Genomic DNA, 19,316 nt, shown 5'->3' on the forward strand with positions numbered 1-19,316 from the left:
CCTTCCCACAGCATCTATTCATAGAAACAGAACGGTAGGCCTGGAAGGGATCTCTGAGGGTCATCTAGTCTAACCCCTGCAATGCAGCTAAATAATCCCCGACAGGTGGCCATCCAACCTCTCCAAGGAAGGGGAGTCTGCCACCTTCTGAGGGAGTCGGTTCCATAGCTGAACGGTTCTCACCCTCATTAAAGCTCTTTGTCGTGTTCAATAAGAATTGTGGGATGTAATCCACTTAGAGCAGTCAAGTACAACATTCCTTGTTTTCCTAGAGTGGACATGTGAGGGGTGTTTGGATCATCCAGTCGAAAACTTCCTGTTCCTGCTGGCTGGGCATCCATCCTTTGCATGTGATAGAAGGTGGGCATGACCTAACCCGTCCAGGTAACAAAAGGATGAGTCACACAGCACACCTCTCTCCTTTTGACATCCTTCATTCATTTGACCAGCTTCTAGCTAGGACAGCTCTGCTAACTCTCAGCTAGCAGAAGCACAGGGATTATTCCGCTCTATGGAGTAGATCCACATGTACATATTTGTAACTAAGTCTGCCTTCAGGAATCCAACTGTGAACTGATGTAAGTAAACTTCTTTTATTGACTTTGAATAAGATTGTGGCGTCTTTATTCTTTTAAGAGGGATTTAAAGGGAACTTGCCAGGAACTATACAATTCAATCTGAGACAGACTGAATTGTATAATAGTGAGAGGCTCACACGAGCCTGCAACCAGCTATCTGCTGTGCATGTAAAAGGGGAATGTAAACTCTGCTAAGTAAAGGAAGGTGCTAGCGCAAGTTAGGAAGGATATTAATAAACAATATATCCTCTCCTGCCATCCTGGACATTCCCACAAGAATGGACTTCCTTGTCATTTGAATCCATTGGTTTGGGTGCTTCAGATCTTTGAAGACAGCTGTCATATGGTCATGCGGTTAAGGCAGCACCGTTTGCCTTCGCTATGAATTGCCAGTTGGAAATAGTCATGGAAAACAGAACGTGTGTCATTTAATCTCTGACACACTCCATGAACCCTGATAGGCTGGGATTCCTTCCATTGAACAGGATGACTCGCTTTTATGTCTTAATGGCGGAACCATCCTGCCTTGGGGGTGCCATGGGAGAAGCACATACAGCTTCTTGCTGCCTACTGCAACTCCATTTTACTGCAACTCTTGCTGTTAACATCAGGCAGTCCCCCTTGTTATACTGTTTTAATTTTTTAAAAATAATAATTTTAAATAGGTTTCCACCCTCCAGAACAGAATGTCACAATACGTCTGAATACACTGATTAGAAACACAAAGAAAACCAGGGAGAAGCACAATATACATCTGTCATACGAACATCCTATTACTATATTGAAAGAAAACAAGAAGATAAATTGTAAATGATATTGAAGTTTAATAAAGCTATTCATTTTCGCAGCTTGAACACTCTTTCTGACGTTTCGTCACATTTTGCATCTTTCCCCCCGACTGAAACAAAAACACAGTCTGTTTATTTTCCCTTTCTCTGTGTTTGACACTGAAGCAGGTTCCCAGCTACTTTCTTATACTGTTTTCACAGGAGTCAGGGGTCCTTACTCCTTAGGCCACCACCAGGGCCCATTCTCCAGCGCATTTTCCTTTCAATTTCCTTATTGCGGAAAGTCCACTTTGGGGGGGGGGGGTTGAAGCAGGTTTCTTGCACAAGACATCCCATCCAATTATAATTGTACAACCTGAATTTGCCCATATGAAAGAGCTCATAGTTTCAGACTATAAACAGGCATGCGCTCCTACAAAGGAATCGTCCTTAACCTGGTTCTCTTTGGAACCCCCTATTCTCCCCTCCCAGCAATGACAAACCTAGACAGCATCTTAAAAAGCAGAGACATCACCTTGCCAACAAAGGTCCGTATAGTTCAAGCCATGGTTTTCCCAGTAGTGATGTATGGAAGTGAGAGCTGGACCATCAAGAAGGCTGATCGCCGAAGAATTGACGCTTTTGAATTACGGTCCTGGAGGAGACTCTTGAGAGTCCCATGGACTGCAAGGAGATCAAACTGATCCATTCTGAAGGAAATTAGCTCTGAGTGCTCACTGGAAGGACAGATCCTGAAGCTGAGGCTCCAATACTTTGGCCACCTCATGAGAAGAGAAGACTCCCTGGAAAAGACCCTGATGTTGGGAATGATGGTGGGCACAAGGAGAAGGGGACAACAGAGGACGAGATGGTGGGACAGTGTTCTCGAAGCTACCAGCATGAGTTTGACCAAACTGCGGGAGGCAGTGGAAGACAGGAGTGTTGATTAGCAGTATCCAGTGCACAGCGGAATGATGAGGAATACGTGCTCATACTCTATATTGCTTTATTTACATTTCAAAGCTGGTAGATTACAGAAAAACATCTTGACTCTGCCGGAGCAGAAAATGCATCCTCTCTCCTCTGAAGCACAGAGAGAATCACACTGACTGAGAACAGTGAAAAACAGGAAACCAGTGTACGTCACATCCAGCCTCCCTTTCCCGTGGGAAAACACAACAGCAATGCTGTCTGTGGAATGTAAACATTGTCTTGTGACAAGCCTTTCGCTGCACAGTGAAGAGAGCAGAAACCAACATCCTCCCCCTTTCTGTGAACATCACTGGGCAGCGTGTTCGTACAATATCAGTACAAACCCAACTTCTGCACATAGGTACAGTGTTGATCCCTTGATACAATCTTGGACAATACATCAGCAGGAATTTCATTACCTGGCATATAGGACACCGTTACGAGTCCCTTCTGAATACGTTCCCTAGCATGTTGCAACTTCAATTGCAAGTGCTTCGTGCTTTGCTTACAACCTTCAGAATTCAGCAAAGCCAAACATGCTTTGTTGTCCTGGTAAACCTGGATTGGACATTTGACAGGAATTTTCATGTCTTTGCACAATTGTAACAACCATTCACAATCCTTAAGTGAATAAGACAGTGCATTCTGTTCAGCTTCACAAGTACTTAAGCTAACTGTTGTTTGCTTCTTGCATGACCAATCAAATAGAGCCTGATTGTACATATAGCAAACTCCAGACGTACTTTTCCTGTCTGTAGTGTCACTTCCAAAACTTGCATCTGCAAATATCTCAAGACCACCAGACTTCTGATTGTTAAATCTCAGTCTGTAATGCATAGTGCCTTTCAAATACCGCGCTATGCGTTTCAGAGCTTTCCAATCCTTAACAGTAGGATTGTTGACTTGTCTGCTTAGCAAATTACAGCTAACAGCAATATCTGGTCTTGAACATCTGGCAATGAAGTTTAGCTTGCCTAGCACACTTCTGTACAGTGTAGTGTCAGAAAAAGCTTCTTCAGTGTCATCTACCTGATAACCTGTTGTCATCGGTGTGTCTACAGGGTTAGCATCCATCAGGTTTAGTTTGTTTAACACATCAGCAATTTTCCGTGACTGGTGTACTAGAATGTTACCATCTTGATCTCTCTCTATTTCCAGAGATAGGTAGTTGTTTACCTCTCCAAGATCTTTCATGTCAAAGTGTTCTTTCAGTTGAGCTAGGGCGTTATTGTACATTGTGACATCTTTCCAAAAGAATAAAAGATCATCAACATAAAACAAACAATACAGTTTCTTTTGCCCCTCCTCTTTGACAAATACACATGGATCAGCTTTCCCTTGCTTAAAACCTAGAGAAAACAATACCTCAGTGAGTTTTGTGTGCCAACACCGTGCACTTTGTTTGAGACCATAAAGGGACTTTTTCAGAGCACAAACAAATCCCTGTTTTACCTGTACGCCATCAGGTGGAAGCATATAAAGTGATTCATCTAGAGATCCGTACAGAAAAGCTGTATTCACATCGTGGTGACTAATGGGTAGATTCTCCTCTGCAGCTAGCTTGAGCATAAGCCTAATGCTCTCATACCTCACTGTGGGTGAGTAGGTCTCATGATAGTCTTCACCTGGTACCTGTGCAAAACCTCTGGCTACCAATCTGGCTTTGTGTCTGACTATCTTGCCATTTTGATCAGTCTTCGCTTTGAAGACCCATTTGCTTCCAAGCAGTTTCATTCCTGGAACTACTGGAACAAGTTCCCATGTTTTGTTCCTTTCCAAGGAATCAAGCTCAGCCTTCATGGCATTTAACCATGGCTCAGCTTCCTTTGAATCCAAATCCTGGATTTCTTGGAAATTTGAAGGTTCAAATACCTTCTTGGAGCTTTTAACAGCTGTTACTGCTATCTTAGCAAACTCATCAGCAAATCTCTTTGGAGGTCTGCCTTTTGTGTCTCTTTGTGACCTGCGAATTAGCCTTAGGTCTTCAACACTCTCCTCTTCCTTCTTAGGAGAAAAGCGACCTATTGTGAACAATGGTTCCTCTAATTCTTGATCAGAGCTTTCAGAGGGTCGCATAGAGGCTTTCGCACTCTTGAAATCCTCTGAATCACCCGATTCAGTTTCAGACTCAGAATCAGAACTTTCATCAGTGGGTGTGGGTTGCTGTGGTTGCTTTTGACTATCCTCAGTCTCATCACTGTCATCAGGGTAACATTGGAAAATTCCCACATTCTCCCCCCACTTGGCATTGTACTCAACACCTCTTGTGACCTTAATAGTCTTAGAGTCAGTCATCCTTATTCTGTAAGAACCTTTCTCATAACCTAGAAAGATACCATGCAAACCACGCTTGTCTAACTTGGAGTTTTGTGGTGATTGAACCCACATGTCAGAACCAAAAATTCTCATGTGTTTGATGTATGGCTTCTTGCCAAACATCTTCTCATAGGGGGTACAACCAATCGCTGAAGATAACCTGCGATTATAACTGTAAGTGAAACATGAGAGAGCTTCGGCCCAATAACTCCCTGGAAGATTGGCATCATGCAGCAAGGTTTTTAACCCTTGAAGCAACGTCTGATTTGCTCGTTCCGCAAGCCCATTCTGCCATGGCGAGCGAGGACTAGACAAATCGTGTTGAATTCCTTTCTCAGTCAGAAAAGCTTCAAACTGCTGAGAAGTGAATTCTCCCCCGCGATCACTGAAAAGAGTCTTTACCTTCTTACCTTGCACATTTTCCAACCAAGCACAGAATTCCTTGAACCTAGGAAAAGCCTCTGATTTCTGCTTGAGATTGTACACATGAATATACCTGGAAAATGCATCAATGAGAACCATGAAGTACCTATTTCCACCCAAAGAGGGCGCTAGTGGTCCAACCAAATCAGCATGAACAATTTGGTATGGTTCTGTAGCTTGCCTACTAGACACCTTACCTTTCGCAGCCATTTTCACCTTGTTTGCTGCGCATGCCTTGCACTTCATGTGGTACCTGCAGGGTTTAATAGTCATACCTTCAACCAAGGCAGGCATTTTAGATACTGCCTCAAAACCCAAATGACCAAATTTTCGATGAAAATCATGAATACATTCTGCATGCAAACATTTGTTAGAACCTGCAATGCAACAAGTGTCATCCTGCACAACATCATCATAATATAAAACATATAAACGATCAACATATTCAGCATACAATACATAATCATTTTTCTTTGTGATGATGCACCTTTTGTTCTTAAAGGAAACGTCAATTTTCCGCTCATTCAGCTGTCCAACACTGAGTAGATTATGTTTGGCATCTGGTACATAAAGTACATTCTGTATCGATAAGTCCAAACTGTGAAGAACAACAGTTCCGTAGCCTTTACTGGGAATTGTGTGGTCATCCGCCTGGTGAATCGCACCTTCCTGCGGTGTAAAAGACACGAACAGTCGCTTATCGTTGCACATGTGGTGGGTTGCCGCTGAATCAACAACGAAGAAAGATCTAGACGTCTTCTGGACCTTTGCAACCTCTGGAGTGAAGCGTGAGACCATTGCCTTGTGCTGCGTTGTCCTGGACACCGGACCTCTGCCTTTGCCTCGGCCTTTTCCACGCGATGAGCTTGCGCTGCGCTGCTCTGTCTTGGCCCTGGGATATTTGCATTCCCTTTTCATATGGCCTAGACGTCCACACGAGTAGCATTTCACTGCCTTCAAAGCTTTGGCGCCATCTGGTGGTTCCACTGCACTATGGGATGACGTCTGTGAAGACTCCCCCTTACCCATGCAGCTATCACCCTGGCAGTCTGCTTCATTCTGAATCATGGCAGTATCACAAGCTACTCTGAGCTGAGCATGTGGCTGATTGGCATCAGATTCCCCACTTGCATCAGCCAGCCTTCTGCAGCTAGCCATCATGACTCTGGCATTAGCCTTCTGCATCATCTCTGCTGCATTAAATCAAGCTGCTTTATACAAGCTGTGTCTGTGCTGCTTCAAGCCTCATTCCAAAGGCAAGTTCAAAAGTGCTTTCTCTCTGCTGCCCTAAATCATGCTGCGTCACTGTTATCTGCAGCTGCTTCAGCCCAAAAGCACTTTTAAAAGTTACTTTCGATTTCCCCAGCATAGCCATAGCCGCTGCCTGTTCCCGGCAAACAGACATAAAAGTTCAAAGTCCAGCCATAAAGCCATTAATTAGAAGCTGGCAGGCTGCCCGGAGCAGTAGCACATACCTCATCAATCATCTTGACGCGCAGATACCGTCCGATCCGTCCCTTTGCATTCCATTGCATTCCTTGCCGGCACTCCGAAGTCCATCCGTCACTTTGACTGCGTTGTTCTGGGCCCATAACCAAAATGTTGATTAGCAGTATCCAGTGCACAGCGGAATGATGAGGAATACGTGCTCATACTCTATATTGCTTTATTTACATTTCAAAGCTGGTAGATTACAGAAAAACATCTTGACTCTGCCGGAGCAGAAAATGCATCCTCTCTCCTCTGAAGCACAGAGAGAATCACACTGACTGAGAACAGTGAAAAACAGGAAACCAGTGTACGTCACATCCAGCCTCCCTTTCCCGTGAGAAAACACAACAGCAATGCTGTCTGTGGAATGTAAACATTGTCTTGTGACAAGCCTTTCGCTGCACAGTGAAGAGAGCAGAAACCAACAAGGAGGGCCTGGTATGCTCTGGTCCAGGGGGTCACAAAGAGGCGGACACGACTAAACAACTACATTCTCCCCTCCCACTAAACTGAGTTCGAGGGAAGTAATTCAGCAGAAATAGCTACCTCCCAGAAGAAGCTGATGGGAAGGAAGTTGGACCAGGACGTTGACTCACACAGAGAGGCCATGGAGCACCCACCCCTTCAGAACCCACCTCTGGGGCTCAAAGGAGCCTTAAAATGGGTCCATCTGTTGAAACAGGGTGTGTGGGGTGTTAGGGGAGGGTTCGTACCTCTGCTGGGGGACATGCCATGCTCCTTTTGGGGTAGTTTGACCACCTTTCTTCCCCAGCCTGCGCTCTGCTCTCACTTGTTTCTCCTAGAAGCTGTTGGCATGCCAGGTGAGGCTAGTCGATGGGTCTCAAACCTTTGGCGAGTTAGGGACTTTCTCTGCACAGGAAGACAGGCTCTGACGGATTGAGCAGACAAGACCAAGAGTGGGACTAACAGTCAAGAAGGCCGTTTCTGCCCATGCTGTAGCAGGAAACGAGGGACAGATGGAGCTTGTCAATCTGCAAAGGGCGCTCATTTAGGAGAAGGAAACTCTGGTCCTAAACCTCTGCTGCCTTGAGGGATATCTTCAGGAGAAGGAAAAGCTAAGGAGTAAACTATGTGGGAATGTTGTGGGTAGCAAGAGAGGATATATTGATTAAATATTATCCTTCCTAACCCACGCTAGTGAGTTTATTCATACAGCAGAGTTGTTGTTGTTTAGTCATTTAGTCATGTATAACTCTTCGTGACCCCCTGGACCAGAGCACACCAGGCACTCCCATCTTTCACTGCCTCCCACAGTTTGGTCAAACTCATGTTTGTAGCTACAGCAGAGTACACCCCCCCCCCTTTTACACAGCAGGAAGCTGGTTGCAGATTCGTTAGAATCTCTTAAGTTCTATTATTCCTGGTAAGACCCCTTTGATTCCCTCCTAAACAATAAAGATACAACAATCTTGTTCATAACTAACATTGATAAGTTTACTCACATTCAGTTCACAGTTGGATCCCTGAAGGCAGGTTTTAGCTTAGAGTTACAGAAGAGGATTTGAGTTCATCCCATATGGAAGCTCATCCCACATGCTCAGCAGTGCAGTCCAAGAGAAGAAAAGGCATCGAAAGAGAGAAAGCATCAAAAAAAGAGAGATGGCTGCGTGACGGGACCTTTTGTGGGGTCTGGAAGGGTCATGCCCACCTACCTGATCACATGCAAAGGGAAGGTTGCTCCAGACCAGTTGTAACAGGAAGTTCTACTGGCTGGACCAACATCCCCCTGCATGTCCACTCTAGGCAAACAGGAAATGTTGTATTTGACTGCTTATGTTACATCCCACAAACCATACACAAATCGGAGTGGAGTCCCTAAGTCTGTTGGATGGTGCTTTGTATGACTCCTTCCGGCAGCTCCGGCAGCTGAGCTGGTACCAAACATCTTGCTCTGCTTTCCTTTGGACACATCAATGAGGCCGGGTGTTTGTGTGTGTTGTTGTCGTCTGGACAGCCCAAGACCTCCATATATACTGCCCAGGCTTGTGCCCTGTGGAGGTCACGTCAGTGCTGCAAACATAGTGTCAGAGGACTGCCATCGGAACAGGGGAGGGAGGCAGGGGAGCCGCTGGGATACAGAGCGCCTCCAAAACTCCTGAGGAGCAGTTCCTCTTCCAGCGATGGGAAAAGCCACACCTCCAGTGGAGAAGAGAGGGAAGGGGCCAGCCAAGCGAGGAAAGGGCTTGAGGATGCTGCAGAGAGCCCCAGCGCCTCACCTGTGGTTAAGAGCAGTAGTCTCGTAATCTGGGGAACCGGGTTCGCTTCCCCGCTCCTCCACATGCAGCTGCTGGGTGACCTTGGGCCAGTCACACTTCTCTGAAGTCTCTCAGCCCCACTCACCTCACAGAGTGTTTGTTGTGGGGGAGGAAGGGAAAGGAGAATGTTAGCCGCTTTGAGACTCCTTAAAGGAGTGAAAGGCGGGATATCAAATCCAAACCCAAACCTCGCCGGGCTGGCCAGGAGGGATGCACGCCACTTCCGTCGCCCAGCTTGTGCAGAGGGGTGAAACGCAAGGAGGGGAGGAGGAGGCTTGGGGTGCCGAATTTCTTATGTTGGGGGAGAAGCCAGAAGGGGCCACTCCCGGATTCTGCAAGTGACTAAGTCAGACATGAACTTTGTAGATCTGCACGGTAAATAGTTTGCACAATAAAACCTGTAAAAGTCAGGTCGGAGTCCTGCTTGATTACTCATGAGCAACCAACACCAGCATCTGACACATAGCAGTTTGACTTCACCCCTGGAGGCACACTCCATTCTTTCTCTCGACAGACGGATGTCCACAACAAGCGTTGAAACACACTAGCAGTGCTCGCACGGTGTGTTAGCTATGCTCCAGCACACGATTTGGGAATTACTAGTCTTTGGAAAAAGGGATAATTTCTTCCAGGCACTGCAGGCAAACAACCACTGTCCCTTGCTGCCTCCTCTCGCTCCCTTCGTCCTTCCCCCATGGGGCTTCGCAATGCCAGAGCCTCTGTCAAAGGGCTGCTGGGGGTTATTAAATACATCTTGCCTTTCTCACACAGCCGAATCTGTTTCCAGCGTGTGTACGTGTGTGTTTCTCTCCCATCCCATTGCATGTGTTGCCCCGAGCATAATCTCCTTTCTTTCACCGCTGTAGGTCTCCTGCAAAGAAGCCATTAATGGGATGAATAAAGGAGGCTTTGGGCCTGCAGGATGTGAGTGGAAACCATAAGTTGCAATTAAAGCATTGATTCATACAGTGCAAATGATGGAACCTGCTGCCACAGGAGGCAGGGGTGGCCACCAATATGGATCTGGTTGGCAATTGTGGGAGCAGAATGCTGGACTAGATGGGCCATTGGCCTCTGCTTATGTTCTAATGCTCCCAATCTAATGGAATGCTCTCCCCAGGGAAGTTTGCCTGGCGCCTTCATTATACACCTTGAGGCGCCAGGCAAAAAACGTTCCTTTTTAACCAGGCCTTTGGTTGGCCTGATGGACATCCTTTTAAAATCTTTTTTTGGGGGTATTATTGGGTTATTTTTCTTATTTTGATTTTATATATTGTGATCTTTTCTGTGAACCACCCAGAGACCTCTGGGTATAGGACGGTATATAAATCCAGTCAATCAATCATCTCTGTAATAATCTTTCATCTCACTTTCTGATTCTGTTACCAACTTGTTATATATGCATTCATGAAAGTGTGGATTATAAATACTTTGGTAAAGACTGGAATGATTCCCTTCCTACACTTCCTTTGTCCCTCTTCACTTTGAAGGAGACCTTCCTTTCCTCTTCCCCTGCTCCCTCTCCCAATGACATATTTATCTCCCAGCCACTTTTACTCAGCATGCAAGCGGGAGGTGGGACTAGATGGGGGTTCATCCCAAGTCCAGCTCTATAATTTGATGAATTGGTGGTGCTGGAACTGGGCCAACCAAAAGGCTACAGGACACAGGTACGAAGCAGACCAGTGGCTGTGAGATTGATGCCTATTCAACTGTGGCCTGAGTCTCGCTGTTGTTTTCCGATCCATTCTTTGAGAAACTCTGCTTTAGTAGAAGCAGTAATGCACAATACAGATATATGGTATCAACAATAAAGCGTAATGAATATATGTATAGATGTAATAAAATATACGTCTCACCCTGCCACCCCGAATTTTGCAAAATGTGTTTTATGAGCGTAGGAGTTCCCATCTAATGGTCTCCATTCTAATGAGATCTTTCGCTGCAGAGTTAAGGCTAGAATCATGAAAATGAAGTGAGAGCAGGGAAAAAGCTTTTGAATTGGCGCTGGCTCGCTCCATCGCTCGAGAACACTCCTGCCTTAAATTGACAGCTGCTCGGTCCACCTTAATGGCTCCGCTGCAACACCTTGTAACAAGGAAAATGTAACTTCCTGCACTTTATCTGAAGTGTGAACATTATGCCAGAAGCATGAAAAAGTCCTTGAGATCTGTGGCCAGAGACAGCCACTTTGCCATCACTTCCATCACTTCCATATGAGAGAACATCTTTCTTTCTTTCCTTCTTTCTTTCTTTCTTTCTTTCTTTCTTTCTTTCTTTCTTTCTTTCTTTCTTTCTTCAGAGACTAAAATGGTTCTTCTTTTGAGCTGGATCAGAAGTACAGTGATGGACCTCAGTGTTTGGATGCTGGGGGAAGATATGCTCCTTCAGGTATACAGGGCAGAGGCCATTTAAGTTTTTAAAGGTCAGCGCCAACACTTTGAATCATACTCGGAAACGTACTGGGAGTGAATGTAGTTGAGCGCTGCCTGGTTGCCTTTAGAGAGCCAGCTGTACAATAGTCTAGAGAGATGAGCAATTATTGTTCAGTTGATGCACAGTATTCCCACTGAAAGCTCATTTCCCCACATGTTTATGCATTATATTTCCCTAATATAATGCATTATCGCCTGTTATTTTCACTAACGTAATGCTTTTTAATGCTTTTTGTTCGACAGTGGAATTTGCTGCCAAGGAGTGTGGTGGAGTCTCCTTCTTTGGAGGTCTTTAAGCAGAGGCTTGACAACCATATGTCAGGAGTGCTCTGATGGTGTTTCCTGCTTGGCAGGGGGTTGGACTCGATGGCCCTTGTGGTCTCTTCCAACTCTATGATTCTAGGATTCTATGATTCTCTATATACTTCATCTTAGCATATGGATTTTCGCAAGCACTGCCTAGCTGGAGGATTGCATTGCAAAAATTTGGACTGAATTTTGAAGGGTGGCTGTGTTTTGGTTTGCATATTGCTTTGGAAACTGCAGATTAGGTAGAGTTGCTTTTCAATGCAAACTGAATTGAATTCCACCCCCCCAAACCCCAGGGATTTGTGGGTGTCCTTTCTTTCATTTTACAAAACATCTCCCCAGCATTCTGAGCAATGCAGCCTTCCGGTTAGGTTCTCTCCTCGGTTCAATTTTTACCTTTCCTCTATTTGTTTATCTACTTCATTTCTATCCCACCTAATTCTCCCCTTCCACATTTAATCCTTACAACAGCCCTGTGAGGTAGGTTAGGCTGAGAGGCAGTGACTGGAACCCAAGGCCACATCCAGTAATCTTCATGCTGAGTAGGGATTTGAACCCAAGTCTCTCAAGTCCTAATCCCACACTCTAACTATTCCACCACACTCCTGGGTTCCTGGGCTAAATATTTGACCTTTGTGGTCAGAGCAACCTCTAACCAACCTTTTCAAAACAACCAAACATAATCCAAAATTTTAGGGCAGTTTCTGTGAGATTTTGACCAGCTTCGGCCCATCTGAAGCTGAAGCTGATACAGGCTCGTCTTCTCTGGAGCCCAAACAGAGTGTCCTCACACACAGCGGAAGATAAGCAGTATGTGCCACATTCTTAACTTTATTTACACTTCTATGCTGAGAGAATACAAACATGCATCTTGCCTCTGTGAGAGCAGAGAAGCAACTCCTCTCAGAAACAAAGAACACCGAGAGAACAGTGAAAAACAGGAAACCAGTGAACGTCACATCCAGTCTCCCATTCCCGTGGGAACCCAACAGTACTCTGACTATGGAATGCAAAACAATGTCCCGAGACAAGCATTTCGCTGCACAGTGAAGGAAACAGAAACCAACAGTTCACGTCTCCACATTGGGGGTATTCACACCTCAGATTTAAACTGAGTCAACAGCCATTGCTTCACTGTGTTTTGCAATGTAGACAGTCCCTCTGGTACTGAATTCTGGGAGGTAAGAAGCTGTTCTCTCAACCACTAAAAACAATTTGCTTCCAAGCATCTGGTAGGTATCTTTGCCGGCCTGTGCGCCACCAGACATATGCCGTGACAACTGTTTCTCTGCGCGAAGTTGTTGTGAAGGATGGCTCCCACCTGAAACAGTGTGTGAATTCGGCTTGGCAACGAGACAGCTGGAATCCTGGAGGGGCAGATAACAGATGAAGAGAAGTCATCCGCCTGCCTCTGTTAATTTGCCTAGAGGAATTTTTTCTCGATCGCACAGTAAAATATGCACACTTCTACCTATGAAAACAATTGCTTATATTAACTCAATAGTTCTCAACCTTTCATCTACTACTGCCTGATGGAGATGGATCCAGGGTTAAATCTGTAAATTAAAATGTAAACCTCCTGTCCCACATGTGTTGGAGAAATATGAGAGCAAACAGGCTGTGAAGCCCTTTTAGCAGAGTAAAAACACTTGCACACTTTTGCAGCTTGAAGGAAGCTAGGAATGAGGAAATTACACCTTTTTATCCTTGTTTATTTGCGGTCTGCTAACCTTCCCTGAATTATGGTGCTGGAGGAGACTCTTGAGAGTCCCATGGACTGCAAGAAGATCAAACCTATCCATTCTGAAGGAAATCAGCCCTGAGTGCTCACTGGAAGGACAGATCCTGAAGCTGAGGCTCCAAGACTTTGGCCACCTCATGAGAAGAGAAGACTCCATGGAAAAGACCCTGATGCTGGGAAAGATGGAGGGCACAAGGAGAAGGGGACGACAGAGGACGAGATGGTGGGACAGTGTTCTCGAAGCTACCAACATGAGTTTGACCAAACTGCAGGAGGCAGTGGAAGACAGGAGTGCCTGGCGTGCTCTGGTCCAGGGGGTCACAAAGAGTCGGACACGACTAAACGACTAAACAACAACAACCTTCCCTTCTTTGTCCACATTGCTAAGAATGAACCACACGTTTTAGTAAGATAAGCAAAAAAGGTTTACTTACATTTCAATGCAGGCAGCAAATACCTCAATGTGGTATGCAGGTAAAAATACTTCTTAGTGACAAATTAGAAAATTAGAAAATGGAGTCTGGGCTCTGTGTGAAGCCCATGCATCTATGTCTGCTCACATTACTAGCTTGAAAGAAGAGAGAGAGAGAGCTCAGACAGATCAGAAGTACATGAGATTATCTCCTTTGTTAGAAATCACCACCAAAGCCCCTTCTATATTGATTCAGGAGCTCTATGATGTGTAGCCCCTCATTTGCCTGTCTGGCAATCATGCATTGGTGATTTTGACTGGAAACGCCAACCAAGAATACAACGGTATTACCAAATCTGCACAAACTCGCAGCAAACAAAGGGGAGATGTCAAAAACCAGCATCCCAGGCAAGACAACTGAGATGGAGGGATGGAGATGGAGGGGAAAGATGGAAGAGGAGGTGTTGGCTCTAGAATCCCTAAGTGTCATGTTGACAGTGCCGGACTAGGACTGAGGAGATCCATGTTTCATTTAATCCCCACTGACTCAGCCATGGATCTCACTAGAGTGAGCTTAAATGGTTCCATACTATTATCCCTTATTTTTGCTATCCTTTCCCTATAAGAAGGTGCTGGAGGAGACTCTTGAGAGTCCCATGGACTGCAAGAAGATCAAACCTCTCCATTCTGAAGGAAATCAGCCCTGAGTGCTCACTGGAAGGACAGATTGTGAAGCTGAGGCTCCAGTACTTTGGCCACCTCATGAGAAGAGAAGACTCCCTGGGGAAGACCCTGATGTTGGGAAAGATGGAGGGCACAAGGAGAAGGGGGCGACAGAGGACGAGATGGTTGGATAGTGTTTTCGAGGTTACCAGCATGAGTCTGACCAAGCTGCGGGGGGCAGTGGAGGACAGGAGTGCCTGGCGTTCTCTGGTCCATGGGGTCACGAAGAGTCGGACACGACTAAACGACTAAACAACAACAACAACAATTCACCATGACTCCTGTATTGCAGGGGGCTGGACTAAATGACGGTTGGGTTTACCTGCCAACTCTACCATGGCTCTAAGTATTCTTCACCTCTTTGCTCATCAATTCTTCTCCCTCCCTCCATTGCTGCACAATTTCTCCCTCCCCTCTCTTGATTTTTAGCTTCATTCTCTGTCTCTCTCTCCCCCCCCCCCCCAGATTCCTTCCCTCTCCTCCTGTTTCAAGTCTCCAATAATAACACAGAGAGAAAGCTTCATCCTACGGGGCTCTAATCCACCATAAGACTCTTAACCCAGACACCATGAAGAAGATCCTTGAAGCTTGGAGAAACGGTATGCTGTTTTCATCCTGGATTTACCTAAACATGCTTAACTGGATAAAAGTCTCCAAAAAACAAAGCAGGCTTAAGGTTTAAGCTTCTTGCTTGCCCTACAAGGAAACGTCCAGGGGTTTCTTCCTCTCCATTTTTTCCAGGGGAAAAGAGGATATAGAAACGCAGACCTCATCCCTCTTGGGCTGTGTAAGTGGGGAGCTGAACAGGTCTAAGTCATACTGGATTTAGCATCAGATCCCACTGTTTGGGTCAACTGTACTGGAAGAAATCTGTCATGGTGGAGCTTGTCAATTCTCCCTGTGTCCTTCAGCAGATTGCATTCGCAAACTGAGTTAGGCTCCAAGCCAAAGTAAAATTAAATGCAATTGCCAAGCTAACAAACTAATATATGCTAACTATGGAGCCTCCAAGTCCAGAGGGAGCGAAATGAAATAATGCTTATTAAAAATAATAATAAAATATTCTGAGCGTATACAAGAAAGAAGGGCAGAGGCTGGAGTTGAGCAGAAAACTCTCCATAGAGAACTTTCGCCCTTCAAACCAGGGTGATGAAGCTGTCTCAGCAAATTCTGGGGAGCAGAAGGCCAAACTTGGGCAGGAAAACTGTCCCAAAATATCTCCCCATCTCCAACTAGGAAGGTGAAAAAATGATAATGTAGTATGGGACTTTATGCTGAAAAATTTGGAATATATGGAAGTGGGGAAAGAGTTTTTCAATGGAATCAAGGCAATATATACAGAGCAGAGAGCTAAACTGATAGTTCATAATGTAGTTACAGAAGATATAAAAATATCTAAAGGAACAAGACAGGGTTGTCCGCTCTCGCCATTGTTATTTATAACGGTCCTAGAGGTCTTTTTAAATGTGATTAGACAAAATAGATCAATTAAAGGGGTGACAGTAGGTCAGAATGAATACAAAGTTAAAGCCTTTGCCGATGATCTGGTTATAACGATGGAAGAACCAATGGAAAGTGTTAAAGAAGTATTGAAGGAGATTGAACAATTTGGAAATGTGGCCGGGTTTAGATTGAATAAGAAAAAGACTAAAATAATGGTTAAAAATATGGAGCATAATACGATAGAAATAATGCAACGACAGACAGAGACAGAGGTGGTGAAGAAAGTAAAATACTTGGGAATTTGGTTAACTCCTAAAAATATTGACCTGTTCCAGAATAATTATGTACAGGTTTGGAAGGGAATGACCCGAAATAGAGGTTTTGACAGCTGTCAAAGAGCTGTCAAAGCGGAAGAATAAAATAGAGATCTTTGTTACGAGGACTTTGCCGGTTACATTTGTTATAAATTGGATACAAATTGTTACAAACAAGGAATAACAAGTTATTTTGACTGGTGGACGTGATCTGGAAGGGAATTTAGTTATTGCAATCCACCTAGAGGAGCCGAGGGACATTACAAGTATTGTTGGCGTGGAATTTGACCAGAACTTTCTATCTCCTGGGAAACTGCAGAAATGGAACACTATTTTGTCTACAGAGGTCTACGCACTAAAGGAGACAATAGATTTATCTATTGAAGAATGAAAAGGACTTGACGTAATGTTTTGTTCTTGAATAACAAGCCTCTGCAGAGGAATTAGAAGCTTTTGGAATTGGAACATTTGTGCAGGAGAGCAGGGGAAAAAAAAAAAAGGAGGAGTGAGATCAACAAGAACAACAAAAATAATAAGAATTGGACAAAGTTGGAAGTGGGAACATTTGGGACATCCAGATTTGACAGGTTTAAAGGAATAAAATTGGAGCTTTCACCCCTAGATATAAAAATCTGGATGGAAGAAATGGGCCTTTTTTGAGACAGGCTCCTTCCAAGATTGGACATTCGAAACTAAAGATGACTGGGAAAGGACTATGGTTTAGAGAGATGTGGGAACTCCAGGAAGATATCAGACGTCGAGGAACATTGGGAACGCAACCGGGAAAGGGGGGAGGGAAATTTGGAATCCAAAGGGCGTAAAATTATTTTTTTATTTTTCTTCTATTGTAATCTGTATTGCATATTAAAGGGGGGAACTCGCGGAAGGGAATAGGTCGATTTTAGGGGATGGGAAAATATTTTTAAGATTGAGTCAATGATAATAAGTTTAAATTTGGGATAAGAACTTGTTGAAACTCTTTTTTGTTTATTTGTAAGAATTGGAATACAGGAGGGGGAGGGGAGGGGAAGTCCTGAAAAGATGTTATCGGGAAAAAGATTTTATGGAAAATCTTAATAAATATCATTTAAAAAAAAAAAAAAAGACCTGGAGGTGTGGGGCAGAATGAAACTGTCTTTCTGGGGCAGAATCTCCACGATAAAGATGAGTGTGCTTCCAAAGATGTTATTTTTATTTCAGACTATTCCCATTATTAAGGGGATAGGGATTTTTAAGGACTGGCAAAGAGTGATTTCAAGGTATATTTGGCAGGGTAAGAAGCCAAGAATAAAATTTAAACTATTAACAGATGTGAAAGAAAGAGGAGGCTTCGCCCTGCCAGATATGAAATTATATTACAAAGCAGCATGTCTATGTTGGCTAAAGGATTGGATTAAATTAGAAAATATGGAATTACTAGACCTTGAAGGTTTTGATAACAGATTTGGTTGGCACGCTTACCTATGGTGTGATAAGAAGAAAGTTCATAAAGGCTTCGGGAACCACATTTTCAGGAATTCGCTAATAGAAGTATGGGACAGGTATAAAAGCCTTTGGGAACCAAGAGTTCCACATTGGCTATCCCCGTTGGAGGTTATGTGTGTAAAGAAAATTAATATGAGAGGTAAATGGGCTACGTATGGGGAAATGGTAACTAAAGAAGGAGGAAAATGGAAATTAAAACCATATCAACAAGTTAAAGATCACGTGTATGATTGGTTGCATTATTTCCAGGTAAACGAAATGTTTTAAAAAGATATAAAGGAAAGTGGTTATGCAGAAAAAGATTCTAAGTTCCAAACAGATATAATAAATAATGAATATAAAATTTTGTCAAAAATGTATAAGATATTGTTGGAATGGTACACGAAAGATGAAGAGGTTAAATCTGTAATGATACAATGGGCCAAAGATTTTGGATATAATATTCAATTTGAAGATTGGGAAAAATTGTGGAAAGAAAATTTAAAATTTACTGCATGCGTGGCATTGAAGGAAAACGTTATGAAAATGTTTTATAGATGGTATATTACACCGGTAAAACTTGCAAAAATGTATAAAACATGTAATAAGTGTTGGAAATGTAAAGAAAAAGAGGGAATGTTTTATCATATGTGGTGGGAATGTAAGAAAGTGAAGAGTATCTGGGAAGCGATATATAATGAATTGAAAAAGATGTTAAAATATACTTTTGTTAAGAAACCAGAAGTTTTTCTCTTAGGGATTACAGGAAAAGAAATAAGAAGAAAAGACTGTAAACTCTTCCAGTATGCAGTTACAGCAGCAAGAATTTTATTGGCCCAGAAATGGAAACAAGAGGAAGTACCGACGATACAAGAATGGAGAATGAAATTGACGGACTATGCAGAATTGGATAAATTGACTGGGAAAATAAGATATGTTCGAAACCAAAAGTTCATCGAAGATTGGGGAAAGTTTGTAGATTATCTGAAAAATGTATGTGATGTGCAAACAACGCTAGTGGGGTTTCAAGAAGCACTGTAAAAGTTTAAGATGTATTGTTAAAAAGAAATAGAAAGGGGAGGGAAGACAAATGGCAATACAATGAAGGGAATGAGTATTGAAGAGTAAATACGGATGATTACCAGAGAAGCTGAAGGAAGTCAAAAATGAATAATTTGTTAAAACATGGATAAAACTGTATAATTGTGTTGGAAAATTAATAAAAATTTATATATATATATATATATAAAAGGAAGGTGAAATGGGTGGGGCTTTCCAGGCTAGCCCTAGCTGTTCTCTTCATGTGCTTCTGGTGCGCTTCTCAGGTGCATTTTGTCTACCAAGGATGGATTTTGGACTAGATGGACATCTAGATTTGGGCAGGGCTGTGGCTCAGTTGCATGCGGGAGGTCCCAAATTCAATTCCTGTCATCTAAGGTAGGACTGAGAAAATCCCATCCCTGGAACCCTGGGGAGTCACTAGGCCCGATGACCTGACTCAGTAGAAAGCAGCTTCCTCTGTTCAACAGACTTGTGAACTGTTGCAACGACAGGGCTTGCTTTTCAATCTGATGTTCTCCTCTGTTTGTCCAGTGTGGAAACTGGCTATGTTCTACCTCCATTGCAGAGTCATGATAGGATAGGATAGGATA

General features: G+C 43.7%; 1 long non-coding RNA gene across 1 annotated transcript; it reads left to right on the forward strand.

The window, feature by feature from the left end:
• The first annotated feature begins 533 nt into the window (after nucleotides 1–533).
• On the forward strand, nucleotides 534–1,432 carry LOC307216180. The gene is made up of 2 exons (XR_013838980.1): nucleotides 534–578; nucleotides 1,259–1,432. It is a non-coding gene; the product is annotated as an uncharacterized lncRNA (long non-coding RNA).
• Nucleotides 1,433–19,316: the final 17,884 nt, after the last annotated feature.

Source organism: Podarcis cretensis (assembly GCF_951804945.1).
Source record: "Podarcis cretensis genome assembly, chromosome: 5".
Lineage (NCBI taxonomy): Eukaryota > Metazoa > Chordata > Lepidosauria > Squamata > Lacertidae > Podarcis > Podarcis cretensis.